Source organism: Euphorbia lathyris, chromosome 3 (assembly GCF_963576675.1).
Source record: "Euphorbia lathyris chromosome 3, ddEupLath1.1, whole genome shotgun sequence".
Classification (NCBI taxonomy): Eukaryota; Viridiplantae; Streptophyta; class Magnoliopsida; order Malpighiales; family Euphorbiaceae; genus Euphorbia; species Euphorbia lathyris.
The window spans coordinates 47,719,976-47,737,379 of record NC_088912.1 but is presented as its reverse complement, the minus strand read 5'-3'; positions in this window follow the sequence as shown (position 1 = coordinate 47,737,379).

Below are 17,404 nucleotides of genomic sequence, written 5' to 3'. Positions count from 1 at the left end.
TTTGACATCAGTTGATTTCATCTTTGCTTTTCTTTTAATTTGCTTATGTTCTTATTTGGGTGATTGATTATTTATTCATTTGGGTTTTGTTTCGGGTTATTGATTATTTATTCATTTGAGTTTTGTTTATCTGGTCGAAAGAGGTGCCGACGTATTCTGGATGTCTTCTTCCACTTTGATTCCATGTTAGCATTTAAACATGTTTTCTTTTAATTTGCTTATGTTCTTTTTTGGGTTATTGATTATTTATTCATTTGGGTTTTGTTTCGGGTTATTGATTATTTATTCATTTGGGTTTTGTTTATCTGGTCGAAAGGGGTGCTGACGTATTCTGGATGTCTTCTACCACTTTGATTCCATGTTAGCAGTTGAACATGCTACTTCAATTCCCATCATAACCAAGGTTCCCATTTTAGGTATTTTTATGTACAACACAATAATCTCAAATAATTTGTTGTTAATCTTAGCAGTAATAGCCCCTTGTCCAGTTGGTAAAACAAATTCTCCTTGAAATAAATGATCATGTGTTCGAGTCACCTTATTTTGGCAAGTATTATTTTAATTCGAACAAGTATGTATTTTTTATTATTATTATTATTGAAACCTTAATTATAGTTGAATCAATATATGAGAAAACGTCTTCCTATGTCCGTAAATATGCACGTTTGATATGAATGAGTTCCGAATTGCATTTAATGTATTTGTGAAGTCAATGCATTCGAAAATAGAGCTATTAATTACTATTAAAACTAATTGATTAACAAACCAATAATATAACAAAATCTAACTAATTTACTACTATTATTATTAGTTTAGGCTAAGGTTACGTGAGGTAAAAAAAAAAAATTATTAAATAAATTATTGATTAAATATGACAACCATATTGTCATGTTGGTAGAATGAGTCCCTTTGAATCTTATGGTCATGTGTTCGATTCCCCTTTTCAGCAAATTTCTTTGTTTATTGATTTTGATTAAATTTGGACAACCATATTGTCAAAGTTGTATGCAACTTTTTTAATATAAGATACTCTGAAATAATAATATTAGTAATAATAATAAAAAAAGGAACCTTAATTGTAATTGAATTAATGTAATCTACTACATATACTAAATCTGTAACTTAGCATGCTGATATGTCTTTATTTGAGACACTCTATGCTGATGTGTTAATTTATGTGATTTTTAAAAATTATTTTTTAGAAAAAAAGGTAACCTAACATAACATATCTCTTTTCGGTTTTCCATAAGAAACTGTTCACAAACCGCTCCTTATTCTTTGCTCTGTTCCTTCTTCTTCGCTTATGCTTCTTTCGCTTTTCTTCTTCGATCTGTTCTGTCTCCATATTCTCAAATTCTTCGACGAAAAGCCCTTATGTCTCCAGATTCTCAAATTCGAACTATTGCTCAAATTCTCCAAAGGTGAGTTCTTTGGAGTTGATAGAAAATCTATTTGCTCAAATTCTTCCAGCACTTTGTTTTCTCTGTATATTCAATCTCCACATTCTCATATTTCAAACTTTTCTGTCTCCATATTCTCAAATTCTACCTCTTCTCAAGTTGCTGTTTCTTGATGGATTTGAACATTAGTGTTGGTGGAAACAGGGTAAAGTTGCAAATTAAGAGTTTGCTTATTGTATTTTCGTTTTTTTCAGTTCTAACATTAATTTCATTTCTGATTTTTTTTTATGATCTGTATTTCTTAGAGCTTTCCTAATGAATGTTGAACTGAAAAAGTTGCTTCATCTATCAACCATTACTGTTTCATCTAATGGATCGAGGCTGAATTAATTTCAGGAATCACTACCTTCTTCTTTTTCGATTTTCAGCCTCTCATTTCTGAATTGCATGTTGGAATCTCAAAGAATTTTGAAATTCCGGATCCTTTGTTTATTTCCTTCAATTTTATTCTTACTTTTATCCCTTCATTTGATGTTCAGAATTTATGCTCTATGCTTTTGGATCATTTGTTTTGATGTAGCTCTATGAATCATCGAAGTTAATGCACATAACTTGTGGGCAAGTTGTGGCTACAATTTGTGAGGAGCTCCCCCAGAAAGTATAATGCTAATATGCTTATCAGCTTCAGGTTATTTTGCCTCTCATCTTGCTGCTAGAGTTCAACCATTCATATCTATATTCTCATCTTGCTTCAGGTTATTTAATGTTGCCTTTCAGTTTTCAGGTTCAAATACCATTTGTCCAACTAATATAATTCTGAGACCACTTTTCATTATTATAGATAGTGGTAGCAGCCATCCATTCAACGCAGGGTTGTCATAACATGTGCATGTCTTTGTGGATGATTTTATTTTATTCTGCTGCATTTTGTAGCTGGTGCCAAAGATGTCATTGAACCTCCAACATATGAAGATGACACAGATGAAGATATGTCAGAAAGGTAATGCTTTTCTCTTCATATAAGTATTAAAATTTTCAATCTAAACTCTCATGGTTAATTGTACATTTCCTTGCATCCATGAGTTTCAACATTAATTCATATTTATTCTGAATTGTTCTATTTCCCTAAAATTTGCAATTGCTTGATTTATTTCTTCTTCTTTTACAAATCGTTTTGCTTATGTAATTCTGTTACGATACTTATTTCCATGAGAAAATATATTTTTGTATCTTTCTTTATTCTTAATTTCCCTATAACTGAGCATCTTTAGAGATCACATCTTTGTATTTAATGAAGCCTGTTTTGACAGGTCTGGTAATACAGTTTATAGTTTAATCAAACTAGAATTATACTCATCTAATTCATAATTATTAGTTGCACCTCAAATAAAATAGGTTGATGTATAATTGCTTTGATATTTAATATTTTTTTGTATCTATGATCATAGTATATATTAAATTAAATGGAATGTAATGTAATCAGTACGACATTTGTTTTGTGATCTGTTTTATGAATCTCGGGAGAAAACTTTAGCTTCTCGGATGCCATGATATCAGGTTATCCACAAAATGGTCTGATAGAAACAACAATTTCTCTTTTATAGGAGATGCATATGTCTAATGTCAGTCCAAATCCTGTCACAGTTACAAGCAGCTTGAAATATTTGTTAAAGAACCTAATAATGAAGGTAAAAAATTATAATTTGAGATGTATTTGGCTTCGAGTTTCAAGTTTATATGATCTCCAATTTCCTTATATGATCTATAATTTACTTTGCAATCAATCTCTCACATTCTCTTTTTTCTAGTAGCTTTGTCTTCCTCTGTTTTTCATTTAATTCATTTGGTTTGCAAAAGTTTCACAGTTCGTTTAAGTTTCACTTTAATTGTGATTTATGTTTTGTTTTTTTTCTTCTTCTCTCACAAGGGATTGACTTTGCAATGGATAACTAATTGGTCGGTGATTAAGACACTAAGCAATAAGGATTCATGGATCTTCTTTATTATGTAAATATGAGCAGATCAAAATCTATTAGTTTGAATAGAGAAATTTGTAGTATTTGTTTTAAAGAATTTTCAATGTAATATTAAGCTAGGGAGTTTGTGGAATGTATGAGTTACCATGTAGTTTTTAGAAAGTAATTTTAAATATTCTTTAATTCATTTAATTCATTTCAATTGAAAAATATAATCCCTAAATCTAGGGAATTAGATTTGCAACCTCTGACTTGGAAAATGTTATTATTTATGAACTATACAATAAGAATGTTCATCAAATTATTTTACCAAACATTAAAGGCATGACCTATTTGGCTCCTCAAACTAAAGGGTTAAAGTCAATTAGGACCCTAAACTATTAAAATCATCAATCAGGTCCATAAACTAAGTAAAAAATTTCAATTGAGTCTCAATCTTATCCTAAAATCAGAAAATTTGATTATTGGATATAGACTATAATAATCTCTGTGTTGGTTCAAAATGAGTTTTGGAAAGAGGTTTGAAACTGTCAACCGAATGATTTTCGATGAGGCTTCAATTGATGATTTTTGTTTAGAATTAGGACTCAATTGATGATTTTTACTTAGTTTAGGATCTAATTGATGATTTTGATAGTTTAAGGTGCTAATTGATTTTAAAGCCTTAGTTTGAGGGGCCAAATGAATATTATGCCAACATTAAAATAGGTTTTGTTACGTTATTAAATTAAAGTGTACTCTGTCATATATAAAAAAGATTCTTGATTAAGAGAAACACAAATGATTGACTCTTAGTAGGAAATCTATAAATCTAGGAGAAATTAATTTAGACATATCTTAATTTCAAAAAAAAAAAAGATAAGATTTGATTTAATAAAATAATTTAAAATCAAACTCAAATTCGAGAATATATTAAATTTTTATTCTATCCATTTTTTAAAGGTATTCTATCCAATTTTAATTTTTGATAAAAACTGCAATATTTACAATACAATTTCTTCTTTTACATTTGTTGAGAACATTGCACTTTACAAACTACAAAATGCAACCCTCAATGTATAACTGATTTTTGTTCTTTGTCAAACTTCATTTTAGTTAACTGGATTTTCTGCTTCAATAATTTCATCCTTATCTTAACTAACCAATTTATTCAATAAAAAACTACAAGTACTTAAAAAAAATCTTTTTTGTTATTGCATCTTCAACTAAAATATTTGATAAGTATCTTAAAAATTTATAATCACAATGTTGGGAGATTAAAGTTCATAAAAGTAATAGTAATATGATATCACTCATAAAATAACAACTATATATTACACGACGAAACTAAATAAAAAGTCCGTGCAACAAAAAGTTGTTATATATATATATATATATATATATATAAATTTGTCCAATGGTAGTTTTGCAATTTTGCCCTTAACGTCTAAAGTTTTACAATTTTACCTTTAACGTTTGCAGCTGAAAGCAATTTTACTCAAAACGTTTATAATTTGAGTCAATTTCAGACACTATCACAGACATTTTTGTTCTTTATTTTGCACCAATTGCATATCAATTCGTTCAAAAAAAGGATTTCATGTTTTTTGTAATTTAATAATAGCATTAGAGATTAATATTTATAAATTCGATGAATTTTTTGAATTTTTTTGTCTAATCCGTACAAAAGGCAATATTTTTTTCACATCTCAACATATGTTTGTGATTTGTTATTGATAAAATGATGCACGTGTGAAGTGTAGATGATAAAATCATGATCGAAAAGACAGTTTGATAAATTATTTCTCAAATTGACCCAAATTATCATCGTTAGGGGTAAAATTGCATCATTTTATACGTTAGGGGTAAAATTGCTCCAGATCCAAAATGTTAAGGGTTTTTTTGCACCTTATCCCTTGATAAAACGACAAAAATATTAAGCTAGTAATATATGTTGTTAAATTTTATTTATTTTTGTCTGTTTTTATACAACAGCAATGAAATGAATATAAAAAAATAAAATTTCAAAAATTCAAAAATTAATATATAAATATTAATAAAGTGATTCGCGCAAAAGCGCGGGTTTAAAACTAGAATTATATAAATAATGTAACAGTTTGGCCTCGGATGACCGTGATTCAACCCGTGTAAGCCGCAATCAAAGTAAATGGAAAACTATGTAATTGTACATAAAATGTAGTTTTTAAAAAAATATTTAATAATTAAATAGACGGAATTATTCATTATATTCATTAATACTTTACTGCATAATAAATTATCAAAAGATTACAATAATACTTATATATTCATTAAATTTTAATTTTCAAATTTCTGAAAAATCTACATAATATCAACGAAAGCAAATAAAAAAACCGTGCAAAGCACGGACTAGTATATTTAGAAGGCAATAAAACCTTTTTTTTTATATAGAATGCAATAAGACCTTAATTGCACATGAAATAAAGAAAATATTATTAAAACAAAAGGAATTAAAAAGTCGTCTTAGATAAATCGGTGTGATCATAAATAGAAATAGCTCATTGTCCTGATGGTATAGTGACTCCCCTTGAATCTTAAGGTCATGTGTTCGATTCCCTTTTTTAGCAAATTTTATAAATTTTTATTTAATTAAAGTTGAACAACCATAATGTCAAAATGTATGCAACTTTTTCCATATGCCGAAATAATAAATATTAATAGAAAAAAAGATTTGAACATTAATTGCAATTGAAACAATCTAATATATTTGTGAGTGTACGTATGAAGGTTTTCCTTGTTATATACCACGCTATTTTTTACGACAGTTATTAATCGTACATCTGTTGGTATAACACGTCCTCATGAATCCTTGGGTCACTGTTTCGAGTCCCCTTGTTGGCAATTTTTTTCTTCTAAGTTCACTTATATTATTTTACTCTTTAGTATAAGACGTCTTCCTTTATGAATTAATGAACACGTATCATATAGATGCGTTCTGATTTGCATTTAATGTATTTGTGAAATTAATGCATTCGAATTTTGAGGTAAGGGAGCAATTAATTAATAGTAACACCAATTGATTAACAAACCAAGCTAAGAAAACCTAAATAAAATACTACTACTATAATATTTTTAGATTTATTTTTTTAACTTTGAATATGAGGAGGGGACAATATACATTTGATTATTTTTTACATTCACAGTGATTAAATTCCAATTAATTTTTTTTTATAAATAATGATACAAAAAAATGTTTGATAAATGTAGAATATAGAACATAATCGTTCAATTAACGAGCTGAGAAACCCTAGGGACTTTTGTATTAGATCGTGAGTATTACTTAATTATTCACACAAATATACGTTAAGTACGACGGTGTTAGGTTACGATACGGTTTCATGACCTCAAAATTAAAAAAAAATATATATTTATAGATAAATGATTGATAAAATAAATACAGAACACAATCGTTCGAATAACGAGCTGAGAAACCCTAGGGACTTTTGTATGGAGATCATGGTTATTACTTAATTATTCATACAAAGATACGTTAAGTACGACGGTGTTAGGTTACGATAAGGTTTCATGACCTCAAAATTTTTAAAAAATATATATTATTAGATAAATGATTGATAAAATAAATATAGAACACAATCGTCTGAATAACGAGCTGAGAAACCCTAGGGACTTTTGTATGGAGATCGTGATTATTACTTAATTAGTCAGACCAAGATATGTCAAGCCTGACGGTGTTAGGTTACGATAAGGTTTCATGACCTCAAAATTAAAATAAAAATATTATTAGATGAATATTTCATAATCGTTCAATTAACGAGCTGAGAAACCCTAGGGAGTTATGGTACGTTATTTAAGCCTACGCAAGGCAATAAAACCTTTTTTTAATAGAAGGCAATAATTGCACATGAAATAAAGAAAATATTATTAAAAAAAAATAAAAAGTCGTCTTAGATAAATCGGTGTAAGCATAAACAGAAATAGATCATTGTCCTGATGGTATAGTGACTCCCCTTGAATCTTAAGGTCATGTGTTCGATTCCCCTTTTCAGCAAATTTTATAATTTTTTATTTTAATTAAATTTGAACAACCATAATGTCAAAATGTATGCAACTTTTTCCATATGCCGAAATAATAAATATTAATAGAAAAAAAAGATTTGAACATTAATTGCAATTGAAACAATCTAATATATTTGTGAGTGTACGTATGAAGGTTATATACCGCGCTATTTATGAATGTCATTAATGTGGCGTTAAAATAAATGAATTGCTAATTTAATATGGTAAGCGTTCGCCAATTAGAAGACGCCTTAATATGTGTTTTAATTTTCCAGTTATACATGTAAATGCGATCCATGTTGCATTAAATGTATTTCTCAAATCCAAACAATATATTTTTATATATAATGTGAATTCGAAATTGAGGTAAGGGAGCAATTATTCACACCAATTAATTTATATTTATAAGTTAAAAAAAACCCTTATGATTTATAAATTGTTATTATAATTATTATGTTAAATAAAATATTATTAAACAAAAGGATTGAGAAAATAATTACAGAACATAATCATTCAAATAACGAGCTGAGAAACCATAATGACTTTTGTATGTAGATCATGATTATTAATTAATTACGTCAGACGGTTTTAGGTTACGATAAGGTTTCGTGACCTCAAAATAAAAATAAAAATATTATTAGATGAATATAGAACATAATCGTTTAATTAACGAGCTGAGAAACCCTAGGGAGTTTTTTATGGAGCTAGTGATTATTACGATAAGGTTTCATGACTTCAAATAAAAGTTAAAAAAGCTATATTATTATATGAATATAGAACACAATCGTTCGAATAATGAGCTGAGAAACCCTAGGGACTTTTGTATGTATATCGTGATTATTACTTAATTATTCAAACAAAGATACGTTAAGTACGACGGTGTTAGGTTACGATAAGGTTTCATGACCTCAAAATTTTAAAAAAATATATATTATTAGATAAATGATTGATAAAATAAATATAGAACACAATCGTCCGAATAACGAGCTGAGAAACCCTATGGACTTTTGTATGGATATCGTGATTATTACTTAATTAGTCAGACCAAGATATGTCAAGCCCGATGGTGTTAGGTTACGATAAGGTTTCGTGACCTCAAAATTAAAATAAAAATATTATGAGATGAATATAGAACATAATCGTTTAATTAACGAGCTGAGAAACCCTAGGGAGTTTTTTATGGAGCTAGTGATTATTACTTAATTATTACTTGATTATTACGATAAGGTTTCATGACTTCAAATAAAAGTTAAAAAAGCTATATTATTATATGGATATAGAACACAATCGTTCGAATAATGAGCTGAGAAACCCTAGGGACTTTTGTATGTATATCGTGATTATTACTTAATTATTCAAACAAAGATACGTTAAGTACGACGGTGTTAGGTTACGATAAGGTTTGATGACCTCGATATTAAAAAAATATATATTATTAGATAAATGATTGATAAAATAAATATAGAACACAATCGTTCGAATAACGATCTGAGAAACCCTAGGGAGTTTTGTATGGATATCGTGATTATTACTTAATTAGTCAGACCAAGATATGTCAAGCCCGATGGTGTTAGGTTACGATAAGGTTTCGTGACCTCAAAATTAAAATAAAAATATTATTAGATGAATATAGAACATAATCGTTTAATTAACGAGCTGAGAAACCCTAGGGAGTTTTTTTATGGAGCTAGTGATTATTACTTAATTATTACTTGATTATTACGATAGGTTTCATGACTTCAAATAAAAGTTAAAAAAGCTATATTATTATATGGATATAGAACACAATCGTTCGAATAATGAGCTGAGAAACCCTAGGGACTTTTGTATGTATATCGCGATTATTACTTAATTATTCAAACAAAGATACGTTAAGTACGACGGTGTTAGGTTACGATAAGGTTTTAATGACCTCAAATTTTAAAAAAATATATATTATTAGATAAATGATTGATAAAATAAATATAGAACACAATCGTCCGAATAACGAGCTGAGAAACCCTAGGGACTTTTGTATGGATATCGTGATTATTACTTAATTAGTCAGACCAAGATATGTCAAGCCCGATGGTGTTAGGTTACGATAAGGTTTCGTGACCTTAAAATAAAAATAAAAATATTATTAGATGAATATAGAACATATTCGTTTAATTAACGAGCTGAGAAACCCTAGGGAGTTTTTTATGGAGCTAGTGATTATTACTTAATTATTACTTGATTATTACGATAAGGTTTCATGACTTCAAATAAAAGTTAAAAAAGCTATATTATTATATGGATATAGAACACAATCGTTCGAATAATGAGCTGAGAAACCCTAGGGACTTTTGTATGTATATCGTGATTATTACTTAATTATTCAAACAAAGATACGTTAAGTACGACAGTGTTAGGTTACGATAAGGTTTCATGACCTCGATATTAAAAAAATATATATTATTAGATAAATGATTGATAAAATAAATATAGAACACAGTCGTTCGAATAAGATCTGAGAAACCCTAGGGAGTTTTGTATGGATATCGTGATTATTACTTAATTAGTCAGACCAAGATATGTCAAGCCCGATGGTGTTAGGTTACGATAAGGTTTTGTGACCTCAAATTTAAAATAAAAATATTATTAGATGAATATAGAACATAATCGTTTAATTAACGAGCTGAGAAACCCTAGGGAGTTTTTTTATGGAGCTAGTGATTATTACTTAATCATTACTTGATTATTACGATAAGGTTTCATGACTTCAAATAAAAGTTAAAAAAAGCTATATTATTATATGGATATCGTGATTATTACTTAATTAATCACGTTATGGTACGTTATTTAAGCCTACGCAAGGCAATAAAACCTTTTTTTTTATATAGAAGACAATAAGACCTTAATTGCACATGAAATAAAGAAAATATTATTAAAACAAAAGGAATTAAAAACTCGCCTTAGATAAATCGGTGTAAGCATAAATAGAAATAGCTCATTGTCCTGATGGTATAGTGACTCCCCTTAAATCTTAAGGTCATGTGTTCAATTCCCCTTTTCAGCAAATTTTATAAATTTTTATTTTAATTAAATTTGAACAACCGAAATCATAAATATTAATAGAAAAAAAAAGATTTGAACATTAATTGCAATTGAAACAATCTAATATATTTGTTAGTGTACGTATGAAGGTTTTCCTTGTTATATACCGCGCTATTTTTTACGATAGTCATTAATCGTAGGTCTGTTGGTATAACACATCCTCATGAATCCCTGGGTCACTATTTCGAGTCCCTTTGTTGGCAATTTTTTTCTCCTAAGTTCACTTATATTATTTTACTCTTTAGTATACGACGTCTTCTGATTTGCATTTAATGTATTTGTGAAATTAATGAATTCGAATTTTGAGGTAAGGGAGCAATTAATTAATAGTAACACCAATTGATTAACAAACCAAGCTAAGAAAACCTAAATAAAATACTACTACTATAATTATGTTTTCCTCCAACTATGCTAGCTCTTTGACTTAATATTTTTTAGATTTATTTTTTTAACTTTGAATATGAGGAGGGGACAATATACATTTGATTATTTTTTACATTCACAGTGATTAAATTCCAATTAATTTTTTTTTATAAATCATGATACAAAAAATGTTTGATAAATGTAGAATATAGAACACAATCGTTCAATTAACGAGTTGAGAAACCCTAGGGAGTTTTTTATGGAGCTAGTGATTATTACTTAATTATTACTTGATTATTACGATAAGGTTTCATGACTTCAAATAAAAGTTAAAAAAACTATATTATTATATGGATATAGAACACAATCGTTCGAATAATGAGTTGAGAAACCCTAGGGACTTTTGTATGTATATCATGATTATTACTTAATTATTCAAACAAAGATACGTTAAGTACGACGATGTTAGGTTACGATAAGGTTTCATGACCTTAAAATTAAAAAATAATATATATATTATTAGATAAATGATTGATAAAATAAATATAGAACACAATCGTCCGAATAACGAGCTGAGAAACCCTATGGACTTTTGTATGGATATCGTGATTATTACTTAATTAGTCAGACCAAGATATGTCAAGCCCGATGGTGTTAGGTTACGATAAGGTTTCGTGACCTCAAAATTAAAATAAAAATATTATTAGATGAATGATTGATAAAATAAATATAGAACACAATCATCCGAATAACGAGCTGAGAAACCCTAGGGACTTTTGTATGGAGATCATGATTATTACTTAATTATTCACACAAAGATACGTTAAGTACGACGGTGTTAGGTTACGATAAGGTTTCATGACCTCAAAATTAAAAAAAAAATATATATTATTAGATAAATGATTGATAAAATAAATATAGAACACAATCGTCCGAATAACGAGCTGAGAAACCCTAGGGACTTTTGTATGAAGATCATGATTATTACTTAATTAATACTTTACGAGCTGAAACCCTAGGGACTTTTGTATGGAGATCATGATTATTACTTAATTATTCACACAAAGATACGTTAAGTACGACGGTGTTAGGTTACGATAAGGTTTCATGACCTCAAAATTAAAAAAAATATATATATTATTAGATAAATGATTGATAAAATAAATATAGAACACAATCGTCCGAATAACGAGCTGAGAAACTCTAGGGACTTTTGTATGAAGATCATGATTATTACTTAATTAATACTTTACGAGCTGAGAAACCCTATGGACTTTTGTATGAAGATCATGATTATTACTTAATTAGTCACACCAAGTCATCTTATAGAAGGCAATAAGACCTTAATTTCACATGAAATAAAGAAAATATTATTAAACAAAATGTATTAGAAAGTCATCTTACATAAGTCGGTGTAAACATTAATAGAAGTACCTCCTTTTCCTGATGGTATAACGACTCACCTAGAATCTTATGGTCATATGTTCGATTCCCCTTTTCAGCAAATTTTGTAATTAATGAATTTAATTAAATTTGAACAACTATAATGTCAAAATGTATGCAACTTTTTTTCATATGAAATAATAATATTAATGGAAAAAAGAGTACGAACCTTAATTGCAATTGAATCAATCTAATATCTTTCTAATTGTATGAATTATGGTTTGCCTTGTTATGAATTCCGCCGTATTGTAAAACAATAATTATTCGTAGATCTGTTGGTATAACACGTCCTCATGAATCTGTGTGTCACTGTTTCGAGTCCCTTTGTTGGCAAATTTTTTTTTTCCCAAGTTTCATTATATTTCACTCTTTAGTATAAGACGTCTTCATTTACTAATTAATGAGCACGTTTCATATGGATACGTTCTGATTTGCATTTAATGTATTTGTGAAATTAATGCATTCGAATTTTGAGGTAAGGGAGCAATTAATTAATAGTAACACCAATTGATTAACAAACCAAGCTAAGAAAACCTAAATAAAATGCTACTACTATAATTAGTTTATCTACAATTATGATTTCCTCCAACCATGCTAGCTATTTGACTTAAAAAATTTTAATTTTTTTTATTGAATATGAGGAGGGTACAATATACATTTGATTATTTTTTTACATGAACTTATATATCGAGTTCTTGACCTCAAATTAAAATAAATAAAGTATTATTAAACAAAATAATTATTAAATAATTATAGAACATAATCATCCAAATAACGAGCTGAGAAACCCTATGGACTTATATATCGAGATCATGATTATAAAGTAATTAGTCACATTATGATACATTAAGTCCGACGGCGTTAGGTTGCAACAAGGTTTAATGACCTCAAATCAAAATTTTAAAAAAATATATTATTAGATAAATGATCGATAAAATAAATATAGAACACAATCGTTCGAATAGCGAGCTGATAAACCCTAGGGACTTTTGTATGGAGATTGTGATTATTACTTAATTAGTCACACCAATATACGTTACGTCCGGTGGCATTAGGTTACGATAAGCTTTTATGACCTCAAAATTTTTTAAAAAATATTATTAGATAAATGATTAATCACAATCGTTCGGATAACGAGCTGAGAAACCCTAGGGACCTTTGTATGGAGATCGTTTGAATTAATATAATTAGTCACACCAATATACGTTACGTCCGGTGTCATTAGTTTACGATAAGCTTTTATGACCTCAATATTTTTAAAAAAATATTATTAGATAAATGATTGATCACAATCGTTCGGATAACGAGCTGAGAAACCCTAGGGACTTTTGCATGGAGATCGATTTAATTTTACTTCATTAGTCACACAAAGATACGTTAAGTCCGACGGTGTTAGGTTACGATAAGGTTTCATGACCTCAAAATAAAAAAAAACAATATTATTGGATGAATATAAAATACAATCGTTCGACTAACGAGCTGAGAAACCCTATGGACTTTTACATGGAGCTAGTGATTATTACTTAATTATCCACGTTATGATACGTTATTTAAACCTATGAAAGGAAATAAAACCTTTTTTTTATATAGAAGGCAATAAGACATTAATTGCACATGATTATTACTTAATTAATACTTTGAATTCCACACCCTAACTATATTATCTTAAACTTAATTCTATTATTAAGTTGTAATTCTGTTTTAGATGTACTCGTGTATCTTATGTTATACTTCTTAAATTCAACCTAGACAATAATTGTTCCCAGTTCAGCTGTTAATACATACTAATTCTAAGCGTCAGATCACATGTTCGAGTCGCTTGTTTATCAAATCTTTTTTTCCTAATATTATCTTTTAATTTGACCGAACATACTTTTATGAGTGCAGTTTTTTATGTGGTGCCATAAATATAAATTCGAAGACGCCTTCTTATTGGTAAATGTGAAAATTTATAAAGATGTACTCCATTTATCATAATTGTGAAATTAACCACCAACTTTCAAATACTATTCGATTTTTTGCCTAAATGTAACCAAGAAAAATGAAGAGTCACATTAAAAAAAAAGGCTGTAAATAACTCATATATAGGAAGTTGTGCATTTTTTTATTCAATCAATACTTTAGCAATTAAAACTTTCTTATTTTTAAAATAACAAGGAATCAAACCATATACAATACCAAAACATATAGATACATACCTATTCATCCACATAATCCATACATACATATTTGTAAGAATTCGAAAATGGCTAATGACAAGAAATGGCAAAGTTGAGTTGAAAGGAGGGTGTCACCTTTGAGTAGGCGAATCAAAGCAACAGTTAACCGTAAAAGATGTGATTCTCAAATAGATGGAGTTACTAATGAAGCTGTAAACAACAAACTTCAGATAGAAGTTCCTAGAGTTGTGACATTTTCAGATTTTAATTTAAAACACAAAACATCTCCTAAAGAAATACCTTTATTGGAATACATCTTCTCAAATGCAAGTTCCAGGTATAATTTTAAAACTCTTTTTACAATTTCTTTTTACATTAATCATTGGAGTTGTTATGGTTTTCTAAAAAAGGTTTAATTTCATCTAATACAGCGAAATTATAGCTCAAACCGATATTTGTTCACTAAGTCGGTTTGATTTTCGTTTTCTCGGACCAAATAAAGAATTGGAAGTTGAGGTATTATTTGTAAATAAATATCTAAAATATTGCATACAAGATATGATGCTGATCTTTTTACATATTAACAGGTTGTTATAATGGTGTCATCAATATTGACAGAACATGCAATGTCAACCTCAAAAAATGGTGGTAAAATAAACTGGTATCTACCAGCAAGAATTACGGTAGGTTTTTTTTTTTTATTATTTTTGTTGTGATACACTTACATGTCATTGTTGGTACCAACCTTTTATATTTCTCCAAACACAGAAAGAGCACTTGCCTCAACATAATCTACCATTGTCCAAATCTTGGGAACGTATGAGATATTTCGAGCGCTACATGGGTCTACTTGACGAGTGCAATGAAGTAAGCAACTACATAGATATAAGTTCAAATTTTGTATATAATTCTTATATAAATTCTAATGTAGAAGACGTCTATCAGATTTATATCCATATTTTACATAAAAATCACTTCATTCTATCCCGGTTTATGATTGACAAGGGAGTAGTAGAAGTTTGGGACTCGTTTGCTCATCCCGACACACCAATATATCATAAGACATTGATTGTTGGAATTGTAAGTTTTATTTGATTTTTAATACTACTTCAATTCAAAAAACAATTATTATCTTCTTATGAAATAATGTATATTAATAAATGTAGTTACGCGCGTTAGACATGGGCTTCAAGGAACAACTAAAAAGCAAATCCGCAAATTACAACTTCGCTAGCTTTGCAATTGTCCGTGGAAGAAATGTTCCTAGACAACCAAATAATTTCGACTGTGGAGTTTTTGTGATTTTATTTATGATCAAGCATTGTCAGGTTGATTCAAGTACTTTTCAGGTAATATTTATAATAGTCATTGAGAATTCATTTTTTTTAAATACACTACACTTTATTAATTCTATTTTTCTTCCGTTTGTTTTGTAGTTCAACTCCAATAAAGAAAGATGTCGAATAGCTTGGTGGATTGCGAAGTCGGACTATAATAAGAGGAAAACCAAACTATTAGAAAAAGCACAATCGTTTATTTAAATTACAATTGTTATTGTGTTTTTTTTGTAAGCTATTGTGCATGAATTACAACGTGCGAATTAATTGGTAGTATGTATAATTGGAATCGTTTTGATATATGTTTTTTTTTACTACTTATTCTTAATGCATCACAAATTGCCAAGTCTTATTTCCCCACTACTTAAATAATTCAATTATGTTAAAATAAATACACTTATTTGAAAATAAAAAATATTTAACATAAACATTGTAACGACTCGCTCCGTTCTTTTTAATATGTTAATGAAATATTAGTGAGACTAATAACATTAATAATTTACCAACATCAATTTGTATGTCTTAATTTAGTTTATTTGCATAAATAGGAGGCAAATTAGAGAAACCATTCTAAAAAGTCGTCTTTATATAAAAGCACAATTTAATATTTCATATTCTTTTTAAAAATATACGTTCAAATATATATAAATGACTCAAAAAATAAAATGAGATTCAGGGGGTTCGAAACCCCAACCTCTCTCTTGTAATTGAAATAACTCAAACCAACCCATCCAATTCAAATTATTGAAATCGTTCTACATATACTAATATTAGAAGTGTTTTGGGGGGGTTACAATATGTAATTAATGTCGACACAACTGTCGATTAATAACGTTGGGGCTCGCGAAAATTTGAATTTAAAATAAACACAAACGGTAAATTGGATTACTGTAAACATTTTATCAACAAATTTCATTTCAAATACAATTGTTGAAAGGATATGGAGAGCTCAAAACAGCATGCTGATTGTGAAGACCGCAATGTCCAAAATAATAATGATGGAAGACATGAGGAAGAGACGACCGATGTCAACGAAGATGAGTTGGTTGTAGAAACAGGGGCGGATGGAAAATGGATCGAACCAGATATTGAAGAGTGGAATAGCCTGCTCGATTTTCTGGAAATCAACAAAGATCCAATGGATATACAGTTATCGGACTTCGATAACAAGAGACTTGTAAGTGTTGAACAAGCTGAGTCTTTTTATATGTTATATGCAAAGCTGGTGGGGTTTAGTGTTAGGAAAAAGTTAAAAAGGAAAGACAAAAACAATGATATAGTTGTTAGAAGTTGGGTTTGCTCGTGCGAAGGTAAACGAGAACCAAAATATTGTAATACAGAAAATAGGATTCGGGAAGTACGTCCTGTAACAAGATTGATGTGTGCAGCGGAATTCAGAATTAATATCGATAAGGTAAATAAAAATTGGATAGTTAAATGCTTCAATACCAGCCATACACACAAACTAGCAGTATCGAGCGAAAAAATATTTTTGAGGTCTCACAGAAAAATAGATGATCCTACTAAGGAGCAAGCATTTTCAATGAAGAGAGCTGGAATTAATACATTTTAATGTTACAATTACTTTGTAGAAGTAAATGGTAATTGGAAAG